Genomic DNA, 25,347 nt, shown 5'->3' on the forward strand with positions numbered 1-25,347 from the left:
ATTCTGAGTTTTCTATAATGTAGACAAAAGGAGAGATGGTTCATTGAAATTGGAGACAGTTGATCTAAAAAGGGATGACATTAGCAGCCAAAACAATAGTTTCATAACCCCCCAAAAAAATCCTGCTGAAAAATTCTGATCAGAGGTATATGGAGACAACATTGTTGGTGTGCTGGGGAACAATTCTCACCTCTGGAAACCATGGAGATATAATTAAAATTGTATCATCTTTTTAATTATCAGAAAAGTGAAGGTCAAAAACATTTCTTTTTATTATATATTTATAAGGATATATAATATTAATTATAAATGAATCAAACTCAGTCCATAAAGAGGTTAAGTGTTATAGATGATTATAAATACTTCTGGTATTTGGAAATGATCTAAATAGTATATAAGACTGATGACATGGATAAAACAACACAACTGATGATTAGAATGTCTACTTTGAGGGACAAGGAACATTGAAATAGATGCTACATTTTCCATGAAAATGCTTTATAGAAGGGCTGGCACTGTGATGTATTAGGCTGAGCCTGTACCTGTAGTGCCCGCATCCCATATGGCCTCATTTCCCAGCTGTTCCTCTTCTGATCCAGCTCTCTGCTTACACCTTGGGGAAGCAATGGAAGATGGTCCAAGTGTTTCAGCCCCTGTACTCACTTGGGAGACCCAATAAAAGCTCTTGGCTCCTGGCTTCCGACAGTCCCAGCCCTAGAAGTTGGCCATTTTGGCCATTTGGGGAGTGAAACCAGCCCATGGAAGGCTTTCCTCTCTGTCTCTCCCTCTCTTTCTATAATTCTTCTTCTCAAATAAATAAATAAATAAATATTTTTAAAAGAAAGAAAATGAAAAACATGCCAGGGGATTCCAATACAATCCCATCAAGGTGGCATGTACCAATGCCATCTCACTAGTCCAAGGGATCAATTTCAGTTCACAATTGATCACACTGATAGGTCTAAGAGTCAAAGAGATCACACAAACAAGACTAGTGTCTGCTAATACTAACTGATAGAATCAAAAAGGGAGAGAATGATCCAACATGGGAAGCGAGATACACAGCAGACTTATAAAATGGCAGATGTCCTAAATAGCACTCTGGCCTCAGAATCAGCCCTTAAGGCATGCAGATCCGGCTGAAATGCCCATGAGAGTATTACAGGCATGGAAAGCCAAGACACTCTGGAAAAAAATAAAGAAGACCTAAATGAAAGATCTCTGCAAGTGAGATCCCAGTGGAAAGAATTGGGCCATCAAAGAAGGAGGTACCTTTCTCTGAAGGGAGGAGAGAACCTCCACTTTGACTATGACCCTGTCAGAATAAGATCAAAGTTGGCGAACTCAAAAGGCTTCCATAGCCTTGGCAACTCATGTCTAGAGCCTAGGGAGATTACTGACACCATAAACAAGAGTGTCAAATTGTTTAGTCAACAACAGGAGTCACTGTGTACTTACTTCTCATGTGGGATCTGTCCTTAATGTGTTGTCCAATGTGAAGTAATTCTATAACTAGTACTAAAACAGTATTTTATACTTTGTGTTTCTGTGTGGGTGCAAACTGATGAAATCTTTACTTAATATATACTAAATTGATCTTCTGTATATAAACATAATTGAAAATGAATCTTGATGTGAATGGAATGGGAGAGGGAGAGGGAGATGGGAGAGGTGCGAGTGGGAGGGAAGTTATGGGGGGGAAAGCCATTGTAATCCATAAACTGTACTTTGGAAATTTATATTTACTAAATCAAAGTTTAAAAAAAGAAAGAAAATGATTTATAGAATAGATATAACAAATTACAGGAAGAAATAATTTTTCTATCTTCCATAATTATAATTTCAATAAATAAATTAAGCTCATTTGAAATGAATAAAGTTCTCAACAAAAATCCTAAAATCAAATCTAACTGGTAGTTTAATCTCCTATTTCCAGTCTTTCATTTGTTTGTTTTTCCGCATTAACCACCTTCACGGTGCAAGTTGATATTAAAGGTCATTTAGCTCCATTTCCTACACTCTATAGGAATGGTTTCTGCCCTGCTTTTCTCTCTGTCCACTCAGTCATCTTCACAGCAAAAGTCATGTGCTGGGATTCCAAGATACTCTATATGTTCTACCCTCATAATGAAATACCCTATCCCCCCCAAAAAAAAGCTATATGAAATAAACAATTTGAACTTCTTTTTTATAAAATGCATTTGTCTTTACTAAATGAATACATTGGAATATTCAAATTTTAGTTTTAAATAAGCAACAGAAATAATAGATGTCATTAACTGAAATGAATTTAGAAAAAGGAAACCTGGTAAAATTAAATAAAAAAGGTTTAGATGCTAAAAACTCATAATAAAATACCTGAGCTTTTCTCTCACATAAAAGATATAAAATGCAGATACTGAAGATGCAGACAAATGAAAGATCTACACCTTGAATAACTTTAGCCCTTCCTCCAAGGGCAAGTATTTTAAAGATATTTTCAGTATGACCTAGAGACACAAGGGAATATGCTCCAAGAATCAGATGTTGGCCATGCATCTAAGAGAAGTGACCTAGAAACCCAGAGAAACAAGTACTCAGCAGATGCTGTTAGGATTGATAGACTCTCTAGAATCTGAATTGGATAAGCAAAAAGTTAGAGCTGAGGAAGAAGGCCATTTGTATGAAAGCCTGTCACTCTTGACATAAGAAATAGAGTTGGAATTTCTCAATGGAACTCTTCCCTGTTCTGCCCCCTCCCCAAGATTAGGTTTCTCTCTCTCTCTCCTTAACCCTCTCCTTTCCTTCTCCCTCTCTTTCTCTCCACATAGAAATGCATATACATTTTAATTAAAAGGGGGTTAACTTTTTAGAAACAGCTAGACCTATAACGCACAAACTAAGGGCAAATAACAGAAGCAAAAATACCCTATCACTTTTTTTTCTATAAGGTGAGTGGGGGCAGAATTTGAACAAGCACTTAGAGACCTAACTTACAGAGGGATTATTCAGGTGGCTTCAGGTCTGACTTTGGGGGGGAAGGCAAGTAGCCATTACTTTCAGTTGTTGAAAGTTTTTACTATTTCATTAGACTTGACATTTAATTACTGAATATAATATGATATTGGCAACTGAGTGACTGTTGAGTTTTCTATTTCTTAAGAATTATTAGAGAGGCCAGCGCTGCGGCTCACTAGGCTAATCCTCCTCCTTGCTGCGCCAGCACACCAGCTTCTAGTCCCGGTTGGGGCGCTGCATTCTGTCCCGGTTGCCCCTCTTCCAGGCCAGCTCTCTGCTGTGGCCCGGGAAGGCAATGGAGGATGGCCCAAGTGCTTAGGCCCTGCACCCCATGGGAGACCAGGAAAAGCACCTGGCTCCTGGCTTTGGATCAGTGCGGTGTGCCGGCTGCAGCGCGCCGGCCACGGCGGCCATTGGAGGGTGAACCAACGGCCAAGGAAGACCTTTCTCTCTGTCTCTCTCTCTCACTGTCCACTCAGTGTCAAAAAAAAAAAAAAAGAATTATTAGAGAAATGATGACTCTACCAGAATTTTCACCCAAGAGTGGAAAAGAATAAAATTTAAAATAACATTTAGAGATAATGTAAGGTTGCTTTGCAAATAGTCACCATAAATCATTCTAGACATTTAAAAATTCATGTTGTTATGAATTTAATACCATATCTGGTGCAGTTTGGATATTTATTTGTTCAATAAATATCCCTTTATATATGTGTACAATATGTGATGACTACTCTTCTAAGCAGTGGGGAAACAAAAATGAACTTGATAGAAGTAACCCAATTTTCAGTTTAGTGGTTGAGAAAAATAAAAAGATTTTCATGCTATGACATGATAGAGGAGGTAAACATGTGTAAGAGAATGGGGATGCATAGCAGTGAAACTAAATCAGGGTTTGGGAATTGAAGAAAGGAATCTCAAACCATGTTATATCTACAAAGAAATTTGAAGGCCAAGTAAGCATTAATGTGATGAACAGAGTAGGAAAGAGTGACCCAACAGAAGGACAATTCTGAAGTTGAGAGGGGCATGAGTCACAAAAATTAAGAAACTGAATGGAAATCCATGTACAGTAAGGACCTTTGAATGATTATGGATGGATTTTTCAAAAAAAATGGAGCTGGAGAAATAAATGGTCTAGTTATGAAAATTTGTATAATTATAAGCCAAATGTGACTATTTTTAAGTTAGTCAGAAAAAAATGGAATGATTTTCATTATGGAGTATACTTGCATATCTTCAAATAATTTTTTGAAAATATGGTAGACATTTTTGTTATTAGCAAAGTGGCCAGGGAGTTTTAAATTAGCAAAAAATGTTCTACCCACATAAATGTATTACTAATAATTAACATATGCATTGAAAACCAACATTGAGGATATTTATAGATATTTTATATAATTCTCTAAGGATGCAATTTACCTTTTTTTAGCCTTCATTTTATAGCTAATAACACTATTTCACAGAGTGGTAAGTATATAATCCATGACTACTACTATGAAGTAGTGGAGCAGAAAATAAATCTCAAATCCATGACTCTAAAATCTAGATGATTCTCTAACTCCATATCATGGTTTCAAGCCAAAAGTGAGGAGAAGCTGGATCCCTTAATTCAAGGTTAATTGATTCAAACTTGAAATTCAAGTGGATGCACGTAGTTGCAATGAGTTGAAAATGACTTGGTTTTAACACCCTAAGATTTTTTATTTATTTGTCATTTCATGGATATGTACTAGCAGTTTCAATCTTTTCTTTTTCTCTTCATTGGAAAATTATTTCCATTTAACCTTTAGAATGCCCAAACACTCATATTGTTAGAGGTCCTCGAATTCTGCTCTTCTCTGTAACAGTATACATTCTGGCTGTCCTCCTTTCTTGTACATCTCTCTCATCTTGAGACCCATTCTTCCCATAGTAACATTATACTGAGGCTTATGCCTTAGAATGATGCATTTTAGTAATTATAATGTAGATCTAGTATGACTTAGATGTAATCCTAAATCATTATCTAGATGTAACACTAAAGCAATCTCAGAGGAAATTGTCTTCATTCCAGCAGAGAAGAAAAAGTTATATTTTGTGCATGAATTATTAAGTATGCACTTAAAGGGGGTAGCAGTCCTTTTAATTTGGCAAAGTTCATTGTTTTAATTGGTAAGAATGACCAATGACCTAAGGCTACAGTATCTGGAGCTAAGGATAACAAAAGAAAATGAAACAAAGAATACAACTTGGACTAGACATGAGTTGTGTCTCAGTAAGAACTGGACAAACTCTAGTAATTGTATGACAAAACTACCAATTAGTGTTCTAACTCCATAGAAAGACCATGCATTTTAAAAGATGTCTTCACAGTTAAAGGATGTAACCATAGCAATTCTGTTTCCTAAAAGACTGACAAAATACCCTTTCAGGATCTTATAAGTGAATAGACATGCCATTATAGCAAATGAGAGTAGTAGTGGAACAGTATCAGTTTGTATTAACATGAAAACATCCATGCTCTCCAGATGTTCATCTTGGTGACACTTGTTTTAAATCTTAATTTAACCAGATATCAATAGATTACTAGGGAAAGGAGCCGCTTCTGTCCGCAGGCCAATACTATGAGACTCTCCAGTCATCCTCAGGGCTCTCTAACTCTGCTTCCTTTAGAGGAATAGGTGCAAGAAGCAGAATCACCATACCATAAAAATATACATAAATAGGATTGGTGTTGTGGCACAGTAGGTTAAGTTGTTGCTCAAGATTCATGTATCTCATATTGAAGTGCCTGGTTTGAGTCCTGGTTACTCCTGATTTCAGCTTATCACTAATGTACACCCTGGGAGGCAGAAGCTTATGAAATGATGAGGTTATTTGTGTCCCTGATACCCATGTGGGAGATTGGATGGAGTTCCTGGCACCAGGCTTTGGGCTGGCCTAGCCCTGATTGTTGAGGACATGTGGGGAGTGAACCAGAGAACGAAAAATTCTCTAACTCCCCCTGCCACTCCATTGCTGCATTTCAAGTAAGATGAAAATAAACACTTAAAATATAAAAATAAACAATAAAGAGCTTTTGGGCCCCAGGTATTAAAAAAATTTGGTTTTATTTTTACTTTTGCATTATAGATCCAGGCTGAAATCCTGAATTTTCAGGATAAGGTCTTCATAATCAGAAGCTGAACACTATCATACACCCAGGGAAATCTAACGGGTGTTTTACCTTCATCTTTTTGGTATAAAAGTTTTCAAACATTCGGAAATAGTGCCATAGGTATCTCTACACGCCAGAACTAGATTTAACAATGTCACTTGCGTTTTGTGTATACACAGACATGGAGTTTGGTGAAGTGAAAGAGAGAAAGAGGAAGAGAGAGCACTTTAGGTGTTTTTGTTGCCAAACTATTTGAAACAAAGTTGTAGCTATAAATATACTTTACACCTAAATACTTCAATATACATCTTCTGAAGAAAAGGACTTTCTGGGATAAATAGATATTACGGCTTAAAATTAACAAGTATATAACACAACCAAATATCCCTTAAACATATACATCTTCTCAAGTGCTTTTGAATGATTTTCCAAGCCATAATCCAACCAAGCTGCACAATTTAAACTTAATATCATTTATTTTATATCATTTTATGTCTACAATAAAATTGAATGGTAAATACAACAGTTCTGTTTTAATCCATTTGTGCTTCTAAACAAAATATCTGAGGCTGGGTAATTTATGGGGCATGTAAATTTTTATCACGGTCCTGGAGGCTGGACAGTCCAGGATTAAGGTTTCACTATCCAGTGTGTGCTTGGGGAGCTCTTGCTATATCCTCACATGGTGGAAGGAAAAGAGGGAAAGTTTTGATGAACACTGTGTCCTCCCTTGGCAAAACAGCAGAGGAGAGTGAAGCAACTAGCTCAACGTCTTTCTGTAATGGTATTAACCTGCTATTGAGAATAGAGCCCTCGTGATCTAAACAGTTTCCCAAATGCCCCATCTGCCAGCATTTTTGCAACTAGGATTCATTTTTCAACACCTGAATTTTGGAGGACACATTCACCATAGCAGTTCCCAACAATTTATATTTAAAGAAATGTTTCTCTCATTGTCTTTTAATCTAAAACACTATTTTAAACCAAAGCATCATAGACTGCCCCGTATTCTGGATTTTTCTGATTGCCAGTATTATTACTTAATCTCTAATCTCATTAACCTTTTCTTTTTTTAAGATTTATTTACTTATTTGAAAGGCAGAGTTACAGAGATGAGGAGACAGATCTCCCATCTGCTGGTTCACTACCCAAATGGCTTCCATAAACAGAACTGGGCCAGGCTGAAGCCTGGAGCCAGCAGCTTCCTTCAGGTCTCCGCTGTGGGTGACAGAGGCCAAAAACTTGGGCCATTTCTCTGCTGCTTTTCCCAAGTCATTAACAGGGAGCTGGATCAGAAGTGGAGCATTCAGGACTCAAACTGGCACCCATATGGGATGCTGATATCACAAGTGTTAGCTTAAGTCACTATGCCACAATACCAGCCCTCCGATTATTTTCAGTAACCAGAAAATTAGCACTAAAGACTTGAGTATTTTCAAGTTAGCTTCTTGCACAAGACTAGGATGCTTTTAAACTGCATCATAGTACAATATTAGATATGTTATGTTGGATCAGTTGTTTAAAATGATAACCTATAAGTTTTCTCTTTTTTGTATGTTTGATCTTTCCCTGTAAGGTGTATCTATGATTCCTGGGATGATGTGTTGGTATTGTGGGTATATCTTCCACCAAAACTCTGTTTTATGCTCACAAGTCATGCCAGAAATACTGATGGAGATTATTTTTTTAAAGATTTATTTATTTATTTGAAAGGCAAAGTTACAAAGAGGTAGAGAGAGAAAGAGAGAGAGAGAGAGAGAGAGAGAGAGAGAGAGAGAAAGTCTTTCATCTACTGGTTCACTCCCCAGGTGGCTGCAGTGACTGGAGTTGGGCCTATCTGAAGCCAGGATCCAGGAGCTTCTTATAGGTCTCCCATGCAGGTGCAGAGGCTCAAGGACTTGGGGCATCTTCCACTGTTTCCCATTCCATAGTAGAGAGCTGCATCAGAAGCAGCGCAGCCAGCTTCCACATGGGATGCTGGCACTGTAGGCGGCAGCTTTACCCACTTATGCTGCAGAGCTGACCCCGATGGGGATTTAAAATTGGAAACAATACTTCTATCATTCTTTTTACCATTCATTAGCTAAAAAATAGAGGCTTTTCTGTTCAATGCTGTGTGATTTTTGAATGCAATCTTTAAATTATTTCTTTGGAAAACATGTTGAAAGATTTGTTTCCAAATAGTAACAGTAAGGTGAAACAAGCAGATTTGTGTGTATTTGTGGGAGGGCATTTATTTACTTTTGCTTTAAAAAAATTCTGCATTATTCTACAAAAAGTTGAGCATACATAAATGTTTCTGCAATGGTCAGGATGTGGTTTGGCCCCAAAAGTTTATATGCTGGATGGTTAGCCCTACTATGGCAGTGTTGAGGTAGTTGAACCTTTAAGAGATGGGATGTACTAGAAGGTAATTAAGTCACTGGGGTTTGCCCCACCCTCATCAATAGGTGAATCCTGTCTCAAGGGACTCAGTCAAGTCTGGTAGGAGTGGGTAAATCCCTTCCAGTACAAGTTGTTAGTTGAAAACTGAGCCTTGACATTCCCTAAATCCTGACTTCCTGGATTGCTGTGGTCTATCTGCACGTGTGCATTTTCTTTTCCCTTCTCTACCATGTTGTAAGATAGGCTGGGAACACTGGCAAGATTGCTCTCATCATGCTCTTTAGGGACTGCAGCCACCAGAATCCAGAGTGAACCAAGCAAACCTCTTTACTGTGTAAGTTGTGTAGACACAAAATGAAAGAAGACAATGCCCAGGAGGAAAGGGCATTGTGTATCACTCAGGGCCACAGAGCCTAGCGTCGGGGTCAGTCCAGGATAGAAAGGAATGAGAGGGGGCGTTAAGGAACAAAGCTTTTACTGTGATTTTTGTGGGAAGCAATGTACCAGGCAAGGTATGTAGATGAGCAGTTTATTAATAAGTAGACTGAATAATTTCAGTGGAATCAGGGAAAATGGTGGTTCCTCAGTTTTGTGGAACACGACACTGGAGTGACTTAGGGCAAAGGGATGTTGTCTTGTACTCCAATAGCCTGAAAAATAGAGGAGAATGGGTATATGGTCTTGGGTTTTATTGGTTTTAATATGAAAGCCATCCTGCCATGGAAGTTATTTGCTATCTCTAGGAAATAGTTAACTCTGGAAGGGTCAGTTTCTCCTTGTGTTTGCAAGTCTCCATGATGCAAAAGCATAATAAAATACAGAAAATACAAAAATGAATAATATAATCAGTAATAAATTTTGATTGAAGATTAAAGATTTAAATGTAAATGGGTTATATTTCCCTGTAAAGTCATTTGCGATTATGAGATTCTGGATTGCAATAACTCATATCTTTAACAGAAATTTGTAAATCATGTATCAATTAATAAACATTGTATCTCATTTCATATTGTATGATTTATCTGTGTTAGGATTAGATTGTACTTTTAATCAACATGGATATAAAAAACACATTTACACAGGAAAATCTTGTCAGTGGGATGACTATAATTTTATTCTGGTGAAATCTAAATATTGTTTACATGAAACCATGAACAATTTTTATTGTAGATTAATACATCATATTTCATATTAGCAGAATGGTTCTATATATTCTAATACATTCATTTAAAAATATTAATATCTGTGTATACTTGTTGTATAGTTTGTGTGCCATATGAATGCTTTATTTGATCTATAACATTGTCATGAAACAGACATAGCATTTGCTAAAAACAAAGTACAAATATTTATTATTATGCTTATATTCTCAATAGACTTATTTATTTATTTACTTAATTTATTGTGTTTATTTGAAAGGAAATGAGACTGAGAAAGAGACAAACAAACAGAGGAAAAACTCTCATCTGCTGGTTCATTTCCAAAATACTCCAAAAGCTTGCAGTAGCCAGGTGTGGGTCAGGCCAAAACCGGAAGCTGGAAACTCAATCCATGTCTACCATGTAAGAAGAAGGAGCTCAGCTACTTGAGCCACCACTTTCTGCCTCCCTAGGTTCACATTAGTAGGTAACTGAAACACACAAGCTGAGCTCAGATTCAAACACAGGCATTCTGATATGGGATGTAAACATCCCAAGCATCATCTTAATCTGTATGCTAAACTCCTGTTCTGCAACACAATTATTAATTTTCATAGCAGCCCTGTCATTGGCGTAGAGCTGTAGTTCTATACTAAGCAGACATCAGTGACAGTGAGTGAAGATTTACATGATGTTAGGTGACTTCCATCTGGGAGGCAGATGCCAGTGCATGCGATTCAGCAGAGGATGCAGATAACCAAGAGCTGAAAGCAGCCGTTTGACTCTCATCCTATTGGGGAATCCGAATATTTTTTCCTCCACGGACATATCAGTAGAACTACAGTATTTATAGCAGCCATATCAGTTTCTAAAAATAGTCACAAGTTCATTTTAATGGGATATTAATGTAGAGATGAAAAATAAGAAGAAATCACTTTTCTGGCATTTAAATGCTATTATTTCCTTGATTTATGAAACATTTCAAAGTATTTTCTACTTTAAAGAACCAATTAGAAGAATAAGAATACTGCTCTTGGCTACTGGACTCAGGTTTCCCCATTAAAGTTTCCATATGCCAGTTTTCTCATTGTTTTATTTCTTGCATTTAATGGATCTATCACAAAAAGTATTTGAGGAGCCAGCATTGTGGCATAACGGGTAAAGCCTTTGCCTTCATATTGGCATCCCATATGGGCACCAGCTCAAATCCTGGATGCTCCATTTCTGATTCCTGCTAATGACCTAGAAAAAAGCAGTGGAAGATGGCTTAAGTGCTTGGGACCTTGCCCCTACATGGGAGACCCAGATGAAGCTCCTGTTCCTGGTTTCAGCCTGGCCAGCTCTGGCCATTGCAGCTATTTGAGGAGTGAACCAGCAGATGGTTCTCTCCTGCTACCCCTCCTGTATCTCTGACTTTCAAGTAAATAAATCTTGATTAAAAAAAAGGCAGTATAGCTAAATCAACAGAAAATCACTATTTTTTTTAATTGGGTCATTGTTCACTGGTTAGACGCAACCTTATTCAAAATCAAGGAATTGTACTTGCTTTCAGTGATGCAAAGTATAACAGGATTAAAAACTTAGAGAATCAAAGTCAATTGAGATAAATACAATTCTTTTTTTTTTAAATGGGATGGTACATTAAATCTAATATAAAATTATTATGTGGAAATTCCAATGTTAGCCAGTATTGGACCGCAATTACAGATGGCATATTTTCTTTGCTAAAGCTGGAGTGAAAGTTGAGATAGGAGTGGCACCACTAAGTAATGACATAGCAGCAAGTATTGTAATAATGTGTAACAAACCTATTAAATAGAAAGCTGGGTTTTTTTAAACCTCTGCAATCACCATTATTTATTTGATGATTTCCCTATTAGGGAATCACTTGTTAAAATTCTTTTTGAAAATGCTTTTTTTCAGAAATTGTTATATGATTGACCAATAAGAAAAATAAGTGGAAATGATATTCAACCTAATATTTTTAAATGGGCAATTATTAAAGGATCATTCATTTGAAATACATCCTCCTGTGCATTTTATTTGGGCAGGAACTATGTTTTACTCAGGTCCCTTGATTATTCGTGACCTTAGCTGAAATATATAAAACATCCTGGTTTGTTGGTAACCTATACAAATGCTAAGGTGCCTCAAGTCTGATCATTATATTTCAGGGCCCCTTTTACTATAGTGGTGACATGGCAAAACATGAAAATGAAATTGGCTTAAAGTGTATGAATTTGAATATCACTCCTCAATTAGTGTGGCATTTGAGACAAATCCCTTTACTTCTTTCTAAAGGCTTCAAAAATCCTTGTACATTAATTCTTTCTTTTATTATGGACAAAATTCTGGAGGCAGTGCCATATGTTGGCAAATGTATGGAGCTTTGCTATCCACCTACTGTTGTAGAACCTCCAGGCTTAGGGCAAAGAACTTAATCTTTCTGAGCCTTCACTTCCTCATTCTAGAACCAATGATAAGGCTCCTTACTTTTGAGATTTTACATAGGATTAAACTTGTTAAAAATGTGTGGCACGAAGCAGGTACTCACTGAATGGTAATATTGGTTTTCAGTGCTATGTTTATTATTGATATTCTTTTTTCAGGTAAATCTTTATCCCAAATTTTCCTAACGTTATCTCTTTTTAAAAAGATGTATTTATTTATCTGAAAGAGAGGAACGGAGAGGAGAAGAGAACAGAGAGAAATCATCCACTAATTGGATTTCTCTCCAAATGTCCACAACAGCCAGGGAAGAGCCAGGCCAAAACTAGGTGCCAGGAACTCCATTAGGGTCTTCCACATTTGTGGCAGGAACCTAAGTAATTGGTCTGTTACTTCCCCAGTACATTAAAGGAGGCTGGATCCCAAGCACAGAGGAGTTAGGACTTGAGCCAACACTGATATTGAACGTGGGCATTTGAAGTGGCAGCTTGATTGGCTGTACCACTACACCTGCTCCTTTCTTTCTCTTCTTGACCTTAGGGATATTAAGTATTTCACAGAATTTGATAGCTAAGAAAAAACATTAAGATTAATGGGTCAGTTGCATTAACATTTTAGGCAACAGAATTTACAATAAATATGTGTGATTGAAACATCAGAGTAACCCTTTGGTTGAAAGAAAGATGGGGCCAGTATTGCCACTTGATTAGCTCCCATCTTGTTAAATGCACAGAATGCTAGCTATTTTTTGAAAACATTATCCTAGTTAAAACATTCAGTGTACAGATATGAAAATAATTCAGAAATATAAAATAGTTAACCTTAAATCCTGAAGCTAATTAATACTGAAAGTGACTTAAATATTTTTAGTTCTTAGAACTGGATACCCTCCTCTATTCTGCAATATCTACCAGGGAAATCCATATTTATGTTCATAAGTAACATTTCACAGGTTACTACCTCTTTATGCTAGCTCAAACATGCATGTGCAATGGAACTTCTAACTCTTTTTGACAGAAGAAACAGCTTCAGTATTGAGCGGTTAAGGATTTAAACAAGAGATTGAGCATACCACTATGCTTCGTTTAAAAATATAACAATTGATGCCACTACATTGTCTCAATAAAAGCCTGAGTGAACTAGAAGATATTTTTCCACGTGTACATTTTGCACTTTATTTTTAGAAAATGCATAGAGGGAATCATGAAAACATACAGTCTCTCCTAATATGAACTGACACATCTAATAGCTGTGTTGTAATCTGTAGCCAAAGTCCTTAAGAAAGGAAAACATAGAAGAACAAGACAACTAAGATATTTGAAGTCACATAGATATGTACTTGAATCTCATTTCTTTCAGTTTCTATTATATCATGGATACAAGTCACGCATGTTTTTTAAACTTTTTTCTCCAGTTCTGTAAAATGGAACAAACAATACAAACTTTTCAGCTTCGGTATAAAGAATTGGTTGAGATTTTTGCAAGGTATTTAAATAGAATGATTGGTTCATGTAAACAGATTTCATAGATATTAGTTTCCCTCAATACATAGACACTATATATCTACATGTATATATTTCATATTTTAAAATGTTATTCATTTTAATATTGGTTTTTATACAATCCAGGTCCAATTATTTTATTGTTAAGTATTTTTGTTCACTTTTTACTTGTTCAACTTACAATGAATTAATAGTGATGTAACAAGCTCAAAAAAGTTTAAACAACCATATTTCTATATTTATGTGCATTTTGTTAGAAAGATTAAAACATACAAAAAAGCAGAGAGTGGAATAGGAGCCCTTATATAATCCATAAACCAGATTTACAAGTTATAATGATTTACCACATTCAGTTATTGAAACTTTTTATCATGTATTGATTTTTTCTTTGATGAAATATTAAAGTACAAACCCATTATGTCATACCCATAACTACTTTAGTCTGTGGTTTTGAAAGTATGACTGTGCTCTTACATAGTCACACAGATATTATCTAGCATTAACTCAGTCTTTTTGTAAATAAACAATGACATTCAAATTAAAAGTTAGCTTTTGTTATGTTAGATTATATTATACTGTCATCCTGAATCATGTTTTAGGTCCAAAAGTTTACTTTGATTCTATTATACTGTCATCCTGAATCATGTTTTAGGTCCGAAAGTTCATTTTATACTCATTTGAGTGAAACTGAGTATTTGTAGATATGAAAACTTATAAAAGACTCATGGCAGGTCTAAGCACTAGTTTATAGAAACACAAAATTTAAAGCCAAGTATCAGTTTATTTAAGCATTGTACACAATCTAACACATCATCATAAAATGTTAGAAATCCAAAACCTATTTTGGTTATAATTTAGGTTATTGTGGCTCTTATTCATTTGATTTAGTGATAAAGATTAAAGTTAACCTTATTTTCACTGTATTTTATATTAAATATTTCACAGAAATTACCACTTCAGAAAGTCAATAAACACTGTACCCATTTTAATCATAGCAGGAAATTTGGCTTCTGAAAATATTGATTTTGGCCAGGTATTTTAATTGCATGAATATCATCACTATGATGGGCAAAATTTGTTTCAGTTTGATGTTTCTGGTCTAATGCTGTTCTCTGAGTCAGACAGGGTTAGGTTCTAAGAATGATTTATGTCTATAGGATGACTTAAATTTTCAAGGTGTTAATATAAGAAATTAAGAGTTATACAACTTTCGGAATTTCTGTATAAGCAAAGGATAAACCTCAGCTTACAGAAATAATGAGGACTCCTCAGAATGTGACCCTCAGCAACTGTGAATGCAAGAACCTCATAGGAAATCTTCCAAATAACTCACACAGAAGCTATTTTGGATATTATAAACCACCGTAGACTATCTTAGTGTGCAGTACCTAAGCAAGCGATTCTCCAGAAGCCATTGCCTGGGCAGCCAAAGGGAATGATAGATGGTAACTTTCCAGGAAGCTGCTACGATCACACTTGTGCTTTGCTGCATACCGAGAATAATAGCCTCACTTCTTTATAACCTTCCAAATCAGATACACAAGAGTGCATCTCATTGGCACATTCTAACATGCAACCATACAGAAAAAGACATTCTGAAAAACAATTCTCTTCTTAATTCTAGGGAAGTATGTAGTGATGTACACCTTTTGCTATAGGATGCTGTTCTTTTTTTCTTTGCTTTGGTTTAAATTATGAATATTCATTCCTTTTGAGGACCTCCTGGATTAACAAATGGTAAGGAATAAACCAGATATGTGGATAGACATTATCCTTGATTTTTTTTTTTAAACAAGAGGTGACACAAAGTAATATAAATTACCACTGAAGTTATGAGGCATGGGATCTATCTGAACTTTGCCATTTAGGGACCGTGTAACCTTGAATTAGTTACTTAACCTCTGTAAGTTTTCATTGATTATGTATTTTTTTAAATTTTTTTTTTTTGACAGAGCGGACAGTGAGAGAGAGAGACAGAGAGAAAGGTCTTCCTTTGCCGTTGGTTCACCCTCCAATGGCCGCCGCAGCCGGCACGCTGCGGCCGGCGCATTGCGCTGTTCCGAATGCAGGAGTTAGGTGCTTCTCCTGGTCTCCCATGGGGTGCAGGGCCCAAGCACTTGGGCCATCCTCCACTGCACTCCTGGGCCACAGCACAGAACTGGCCTGGAAGAGGGGCAACTGGAACAGAATCCAGCACCCCGACCGGGACTAGAACCTGGTGTGCCGGCGCCACAGGTGGAGGATTAGCCTATTGAGCCGTGGCGCCAGCCCATTGATTATGTATTAATTAGTGATAATCAAACCTGCTTGCCATCACCTGCTAAAATGGGTAACTTCAGGAACAATGCAGCTGATGTGTGTTTAAATTACACTGTTTCAGGCATATCAGAGCAGTGAATGAATGATTCCATTTCCAATGTTGCAGGGAGCACCACTATATACATTTAGAAAGCTCTGAAACCACCAACAAATTGTACTATAGTCTTTCTGACCCTCAAAATTTAATTTCCCCAGCTTCTTAGAGATTGGATGCTTATTATATTTGAAACACTTATTTGAGTCATGCACATAAATGTAGCTAGTCTGTCAGGATATCATCTTTGTCCCCCCTTCATATATGGTAACCCCAAACAAAATTAAGGAAAAACCTGCCTACCTTGGGGTAGACATGAAAGTCATGTATTTATAACTTTAGCATCCTCTGAGAAGACATCTATTGGGAAATTAGTGTCACTCATGGAGTGAGAGACAGGCTGGAGAAATATCTGAATGGTGTACTAACAAATTTAAACAGACTATATGATTCAAAGTAGTACTCAAGTTTTAAGAGGCTGTTTATGCTATGATTTACTAAGTCATCTGCCTTTGATAGATACACCACACTGGAGTACTTGAAGTCCAGCAATCTTCTTTCTGACATCTTTTTTCCAAACTCTGGGGAACTTCCAGAGAAACACCTTGGCTCTGATTTTTTCAACTCTTATCCCTGTCTCTTTAATCTCAAACTTCCAAAATTTCTGTTGCCCATAATGCATTTCTAATAAATAATTTTTGAAAATATTTTATAAGACAGAGAAAACAGTTATTAGTAATTTCCTCTCTGTGCCATGAAAAAATATCCTAACTCAACAAGTAAATAACTAAGACTTTAAAATTGAAATTAATAAATTAAAAAGTACTTGGATACCTTCAGAGAGTAAGAGGGAATTGAATACACACCTTGTGTAATATCTTGGTTGATCCTGGAGTAGAAATGATAAAAGTGGGAATCGGTGCTAAGGGATGAGTTGATGGTATAAAGAGCTTAAAATAAATGAGTAAGAGGTAGATGATAACTGTTTTTGTGATAGAATCAGAACAGATAGATAAATTATGAAGGAAAGACAAGAAGAAAATGAAAAGCTGAGATTGGTTTTTCATCTCTTAGAAAATATGCCAAGAAAAAATATATTTTCATGCATATTTCATTGAGTAAATAAATGCACAGCCATTTTGAGCCATGGTTCCCTTTCTGTTTTATACGTATAGAGAACTTATATATATCACGGTCCTACATGTGGGAAAATCCAGCTGCCTTTTATAATGTCATCAAATGTCCTTCTTGAGTACTGGTGATCCACAAAAAATTTTATCATGTTTTAGCTTTTGAGGGCACAAAGACAAGGCACTTCTTAAATAATGCAGCTAGTGCAATCTCCTAGACAAATGGGAAATTAATCAGTCTCTAAATCCTTGTTTTTTTGAAGACTTGTGCATTTTAAAGAAGACGGAGTAATTGTTTAGTGACTTGGTGCCATTGATTTTCATTATGGATGGTGTTGGCTGGGTCTCTGTTAGGTCACTGGGGAGAAATAGCCTCTGCATAGCAACATAAATTGGGAAAAGAGGCACTTCTTATTTCATATTCACAGGAAGAATCTCAATCCCTAAAGAAGTTTTGCATGACTTTCCCTTAAGTACAACTTTTACCCCTTGTATGATTTTTAGGAAACAGTGACAAAAATCCCTCAGTACCAGTATCGATAGGATCTTGGCTTCAGTGGTGCAAAAAATTCTCTACCTAGGGCAATTTTACAGGAAGTACAAGTCTGAAAACTATGAACAAGATGATTTAAAGCTATTTCATTGAAATCCATAGTGATTTTCCTGGTTATGGTTGAGCATGCTTAGAATAGAAGAATCAAATGATCATTACCTGCTTGAGCTGACAGGCAGAGCAGAATTTCTGTGTACTCGGAAGTTCTGTTTAAGTTAGGTGATTTGCTACTTTATGAAGATTTAGTTGAATATTTCATCTGATACCAAAATGATTACAGTTAAAGTGCCTCTTGTGAGTCCCAAGACAGCTACCAATTCTGATATTTTCTAGATGGGATTCTCACCCATTTGACTTGGACATGGAATTGCTGTAAGTATAAATCCAAATTCGTCTCTTCCTTCTCCATTTTGCAGAAAGGTTGGTTAAACTTTTCTCACTTTTGTTTCAGGTTTTTCTTTTAAACATAACCAACCTATGTATTTATTCCCAAATCCCCATCTATTTAATTTGTGTAAGCTTTGGTATCAGTTTTTTTTTTTTTTTTTGTAAACAAAATTTTCAAAAGCTCCACTCTTTGAAATGATATCTATTTTTTGTGCTTCACAATGAATAACTATTTAACAAGAAATCATATAGTTGTCATATTGTGAAAACTCATTGAATTACTACAGAGAAAAGTACGCCTCTAAAAGGATGTTTGCCTTCCTTTTTTAATGAAAGATGCCAAAACAAATCCCTCTTTTAATAACTAAATTTTTTGACTCAATGATCTGTTGCATGGTTTAGAGAAAAGAGGAGTTATGATTTGCTGGAATGAGGCACTTGGGAGATTTTGATCTTTTAAGCTACTTGATAATCTTCTATATATAGCTATCAAAAGCTGTTAAGGAAATACATCAATTAAAGATATATAAAGAACTTTTGGTTAATTGTATGCAATGGTGTATTACTACATTATAAAAATGTCACCAGTAATTTCAGAGTTTACAAAGATTTTTTGATTTATTGATGAAATATTCACTGTGTCAAATTTATCAAGATCTATTCAGAAGACCATTAACAATATTTCAGGTTTTCTGTATTGTCCACATGAAAATAATGGCCTACAGATGCCAATAATATTTGGATCATCATCTTTAGATCAAATAAGATTGATTTATTCATATCTTTGCTTTCTGTTTGAATGTATTCTCCTGAAAGGAAAGTGAATATTGGAATTTCTGTCTGAAAAAAATGTAATACCCAGCTCATTCTAAGTAGTGTTAAACTTTTGTAACGGGAATCCACTTTTCCATTGATCAATTACTGTTTCAAGGAAGCTTTTATCTTTGAGAACTGAGGAGATATTTTCAGAGAGGATGAAGGATAGATTCAAACATTTTTCACCCAGGTCTTTTGGTTATTTTCATTGTACCCTTATATTTAATATCATAACACATTACATCTTGTTTGAGAATATTTCTTGTATAGTAAGAAACAATGACTTGATCAGCTCTTGTCCTGACTGTCTATAAACAACTTACTACTTTATTCCTTTTAGTATTTTTTTGTTCTACTTAATACCATTGGTTGAATTCATTAATTAACACACAATTATTCTTAGCTGTTTAAATTTAACTGAGAAGTGATCCCTGTTAAATATAAGAGTGGGATAAAGAAAGGGAGGAGATGTACAGTTCGGCACATACTCAATCAGACTTTCCCCTAATGGTAGAGTTAGAAACATGCCAGGGGATTCCAATTCAGTCCCTCAAGGTGGCATGTACCAATGCCATCTCACTAGTCAAGGTGATAAGTTTCAGGTCACAATTGATTATAATGATAGGACTAAGAGTCAAAGGGATCACATAAACAAGACTAGTGTCTGCTAATACTAACTGATGGAATTAAAAAGGAGAGAATGATCCAACATGGAAAGCAGGATACACAACAGACTCATAGAGTGTCAGATGTCCTAAACAGCACTCTGGCCTCAGAATCAATCCTTAAGGCATTCGGATCCAGCTAAAAAGCCCATGAGAGTATCTGAGGCATTGAAAGCCAAGATACTGTGGCAAAAAAAAAAAAAAATGACCTAACTGAAAGATCTGTGAGTGATCTCCCAGCAGAAAGAATGGGCCATCAAAGAAGGAGGTACCTTTCTCTGAAGGGAGGAGAGAACTCCCACTATGACTATGGCCTTGTCTAAATAAGATCAGAGCTGGCGAACTCAAGATGCTTCCATAGCCTTGGCAGCTCCTGACAAGAGCCTCGGGTGATTACTGATGTCATAAATAAGATTGTTAATTGTTAAATCAACAACAGGGGTTACTGTGCACTTACTCCTTATGTAGGATATCTGTCCTTAATGTGTTGTTCTATGTGAATTAATGGTATAACTAGTGCTCAAACAGTACTTTATACTTTCTGTTTCTGTGTGGGTGCAAACTGTTGAAATCATTACTTAGTATATACTAAATTGATCTTCTGTATATAAAGATAATTGAAAATGAATCTTGATGTGAATGGGATGGGAGAGGGAGTGGGATGTGGGAGGGTTGCGGGTAGAAGGGAGGTTATAGGGGAAAATAGCCTCTATAATCCAAAAGTTGTACTTTGGAAATTTATATTTATTAAATAAAAGTTAAAAAAACAATGGTGCTAGCTGATGTGCTTCTAGTCAATTAAATCATTATACCAAATAAATCTATAACTAAGCCAGGAGAAGTGGAACAATGAGTCAGTGAGCACCTGTACTGGTGTAAACACTAGCCTTGGCTCTCTTCCGTTATGGGGTAATTCCTATTCTTAAGAAGAAAAAATAGATAAAAGAGTTAGGAAAAGAGATGTGATTTAACTCTAAGATTTGTAGAGGCTCTCATATGAATAAAGGGAATTTTTAAACAGAAAACAAGCCCAACCCCCAAAATCACTTTCAGAAAGGAATAAGCTCTCTTTGTAATAGGGAAACTGAAACCTTTGAAAGTAAATATATCCCTGTCATTTATAAACATGAAAGTTCTGAAATCATAGACATTTCAGGTAAAGAAGCATTAAGAAACTCCTGGATAAATTGGTGAGACAACATAGAGTCTCCCACTATGTACACTGCTTAGATAATCCAGATGAGAAATCATAGATGACTTTTAAATCAATACTCAATGGCTGCTGATGGAAAATCAATAAAGAAAACTGACAACTACTCAAATAGGTACAATGCATAGAGCACCTAAAGGAAGTCTAATAACCTTTTTTAAATGTTACCATAATTTATAGAAAACATGAAAGAATATGTAGAAAATCTATGTAATTTCATGCATTAACTACTAATGTACACTCATGTGGCTGCAGCAGAAATTGGATAAAGTTATTATGTTTGAATTCCAAAGATTAAATATTTCCTTTTAGTAGTATGGTTAATATTAAACTTTTTATCTCTGTCATATATGCATTTAATGTGCAATATTTTTTTTGAAATTGCTGGAAATTTTCTTAAGATTTTCTGAAAGATGGAGGATTTTAGTGCATATAGACGTCTTTTGTGGATCAATGGCTGTTATTTTCTTTTCTTGAAAATTTTTATTATTTGTACTTATTTAAAAGGCAGAGGCAGGAAGAGAAAGAGACGAAGTGGTTCACTTCTCAAATACCAGATGGTGTTGGGCCAGATTGAAGTCAGGCGTCCAGAACTCAATCTGAGTCCTCCACGTGGGTGATAGGGACCCAACTAACTGGGCCATCATCTGCTGCCTCCCAGGGTATACATTAGCAGAAAGCCAGGATCAAAAACAGACCCATGACTCTGGTATGAGACACGGGCATCTCAAAGTGGCATTTTAATAACATCATCACAAACCTGCCCTAGTGGCTAATTTTTAATCTTGAAATAGCAGTGTGTCACAGGATGTCCTATACTTTAATTTCTTAAAGTTTACATAAAATAAATATTTATTTTTAAATTTTACAATTATAACATTTTATAATTATTATTTGAATTATTTTAAAGTGTTATTTTAAAATAGGCATAATAACAATTCATCAGGGACGTCATTGAGATCAAGGATTTATAGAAAGGATTGATATTAATCCTTGTTTATCATGAAAAATTTAACATTGCTGCTACTATGAATTTGCCCCTTTTTTGTTTCTCTAAAATGAAAAATAACACCTTTATTCCAAGGTTTTTGTGAGAAATAAATGAAAGAGGTATCAAATATGTTGGATAACAAAGTAAATAAACTGCAAACCTCAGCTAGTGACAAGGAAGGACGTTCTGACTCACGTTTCTCTTTGTTACTCCCTAGGAAGCAACACAGCCTGTCCATTTCTTTGATCAGGTCTGATTCGACTAGTGCAATATTATTTCATCTATAGTTCCTGTATATTTTTTCGTGCTTTGTCCCTCAACTAGAAATTGTTTATATATCAGCATTACTTAAATCAAGACTTTTCAAGGTAATTCGATGTTTTTATTTTCTCCATATACTCACTTGCATTTTGAATATTTACCCACATTTTCCAAAAAAAGAGCATTCTACAGATATTTATCAATAGCCGTTTATTTAGGACTTGTGGTAGTCACTATGATGGCAGCATGATGAAGGCATAACTCTGTCTTCCAAGAACCCACCAGTGGGAAGTGGTGGATTAGCAAGGGAGAATGGACATAGAAGTTAAAAGAGAATTTTTAAATATTAGCAACTATATATATAACTATATATATATAACTATAATTATATATTTTTATATATATATATATATATATATATATATATATATATATATATATAATATGTTTGGAAGCAAAGAAAAAAGCCCTCAGCTTACATGTCTGTGTACAATGGGAAGCGAGCAATTTGCAGAGAAAACTTGTGGAGATTGTTCTTCTCAAAGAAGGGAAGGGTTTGGGCTAGAAGAAAGGGAACTATTCAATCTTAGATTGATATGCTGATGCACATTGTTACTTTTCTAGTATTAACTAATGCAGTTATTCCTTTCTTACTACCTATGATCACCCATTCAAACAAATAGATTATCTGCTTTTTAGTGAGTTTATGTCTCTTTCTATAACATTTATATGTTGTCAAATTCATTGAGCTAGAAAAGTAAGTGGCTTACACTATTTTGTCAATCACCTGATTTGGAGACAAGTCCTACAAATCTTAAGACAAAGACTTAAAAGGAAAAAACTCAAATGGAAAGTAGAAAATAATTTGGTTCTCTAGGCTTTACCTGCCAATGACACTTTTTGTTGCTGTTGCAGATAAGAATAAACCATTTTTCTTTATTCATAAGTTCATGCAGGTGGCAGAATCTACTATCAATTATAATGTTAAAAATGAAAAGGGTTTGTTTTGTTGGCTTCGTTTGTAACCAACACACAGGCATTTGACTTATTTCCACACTTTAGGCACACTGTCCAAAAATTCTGCTAAAGAATAGAAGATGTAAGGATGCAGATGGTGTGCAGAATCCATTCTGCCAGTAGGCAGCAACAGCAGTGACAGTAAGTAGCACCTAGTTAGACAGTGTCTATATCTGTACTGATAATGACAGTTAATGCTCTCCTGCAAAGGCTCAGGGTATTACATGTGTGGCTGCTATATTTCCTTGAATTCATGCCTATGTCTCAAGTATTATGCAATGATTCTTCTGGCAATTTTATGAGCTTCTGAACACTTGTTTCCTAATATTTGATGCTTACAGTAAAAAAAGTAATTTTTGTTGTTGAAAGTAAGACTTCTTCTCAACAATACTTACATTAAGAGGGTCTGGAATAGTTGTCACTAACTTGGTATCTTTTACAAGTAAGTGTGCAATATATGGAAGAGAATACATTAACTAAGTCCTCCAAATTTGTGACAACTATTTGTAACTAGGAAGTAAATCTTTTAAACTCGGATAAATAATAATTTTTAAGAGGCAGAGAGAGACATGGGAGAGACACAGATAAAAAATGGAAATAGTGACAGACCTCCGACCCACTTGTTTACTTCCTAAATGCCTGAGAGCTGAGAACTCTGTCCAGATTTCCCGCATGGGTCAGAGACCCAAGTACTTGAGTCATTGCCTGTTTCTTCCCATAGTGGTATTTGCAGGAAACCAGGATTGGGAGTGGAGCCAGGATTTTAACCCTACAATATGAGACTCAGGCCTCCCAAGTGGCATCTTCAACATTGTGCCAACTCCCAACTATGTATTTAGATTTCATTCTCTAAATTTATTCCTATGTTGCTAACATTAGTCTTTAATACATCTTTTTAAAGATTCTATTCTGCCAATTTTATCTTAAACAGGACTCAAGGAAAGTAGTTTATAAACATAAAATCTATTAAAGGTTTACTCCTGCTGGCCATTATAGTGTTAGCAATGGGAATTAGAACAAACAGATGCCAGAATAACTTACTACCACATTTAATATTTATTGAATTTCTACTATTTTTAAGTGCTATGTTGTATGAATTATATGAATTAATCTACGCTAATCTTTAGTCACCCCTACAAGGAAGATACTAATATCTTTGTTTTATAGGTGATAAAATTTTATAATTAGATACTTAAATCATATGCCCAAAGCCAAATAGAAATTAAATGAAGAGCAAGAACTTAAACCAAAGACTGTCTATCTTTGGAACATGAATTCTAGGCCAGGATATACATTGGGACTATAAGAATCTATCATCTCATCTTCCAGCCACGTAATTCTCGCAAAGCTAAACTCAGAGGTGTGTGCTTATTTGTTTAGGAAATCCTTTTGCTCCATTAGTGGGAAATTATTTAGCTTTCTTCTAGTAATATTGCATTGTTGTAATGTTTTTGATGGGTTTCTTTTAGTCAGCAGAAAAGAGATGATGCAAATTATGGTTGTTTTAAACCAAAATCAACCATCTCAATTCTGTGTGCATAAATAATTCCTAAATGAATCTTAATTTCTCTGGCCTCGTCTCAGTGAAGTTAAATGAAGGTCTAAGTGGAGATCATATTTTAAAGTTTCTCCTTGCATGAGTGCCACCCATGCTACCCACATGGGAGACCCAGATGAAGTTTCTGGCTTCCGTCTTCTGCCTGACCCAACCCCAGCTGTTTCAGGCATTTGGAGAATGAACAATCATTGAAAGATTGATTGTCTCTCTTACTCTCTCTCTCTCTCCCCACCCTCTCTCTCCATGCATATATATTTTTTCAAGTACATGAATTTTAAAAAGTGCCCTTTTATAAAATTGATGTACTGATTGCTTAAAGTTTGATGAACACCAGTAACAATTCATGTAAAAAACACTTTGTACCTGTGATAAGTATCTTATTAAATATGAGAGAATATGGGAAAAGGTATACTCATATTATTTTCTATGAATATATTCTATTGAGAAGATATGGAGAATGAAATTTTATCATCTGGAAGATTCTAATCTAGTCGCATAGTAAATTTAGTTATTCTTTTATAAACAATTGTGCAGCAATTAAAGATTTTATTTGACTAAAAGAAATTTAGGCCAAGATACAGAAACTGTGAAAGTAAAACCAAGGGTAAGAGATGCAAGGTACTATAATAAAAACATTATTTTTAAAACCTGAAACATAATTTTAAACAACTAGTAACAGAGATATGCAAAAAATTCTTGACGTTTTGATGAAATGAACTCTGTGACTCACGAGTATTGAAGAACTGTCAGGAACCAGTGAGATGGCAACTGAGAAAAATGTCACAACACAGATGGA

The 25,347-nt window shown here is 35.5% G+C and overlaps 1 long non-coding RNA gene across 2 annotated transcripts in view; it reads left to right on the forward strand.

Moving 5' to 3' along the window:
- LOC103346236 (uncharacterized) overlaps window positions 1–25,347 on the forward strand; it is a 179,395-nt gene that overhangs the window by 25,765 nt on the left and 128,283 nt on the right. For both annotated transcript variants that reach the window (XR_011385242.1, XR_011385245.1), the window contains exons 5-6: window positions 21,933–22,083; window positions 23,039–23,134. This is a non-coding gene — a long non-coding RNA (uncharacterized lncRNA). The remainder of the gene's footprint in view (window positions 1–21,932; window positions 22,084–23,038; window positions 23,135–25,347) is intronic.

Source organism: Oryctolagus cuniculus, chromosome 1 (assembly GCF_964237555.1).
Source record: "Oryctolagus cuniculus chromosome 1, mOryCun1.1, whole genome shotgun sequence".
In the NCBI taxonomy this organism is placed as follows: Eukaryota; Metazoa; Chordata; class Mammalia; order Lagomorpha; family Leporidae; genus Oryctolagus; species Oryctolagus cuniculus.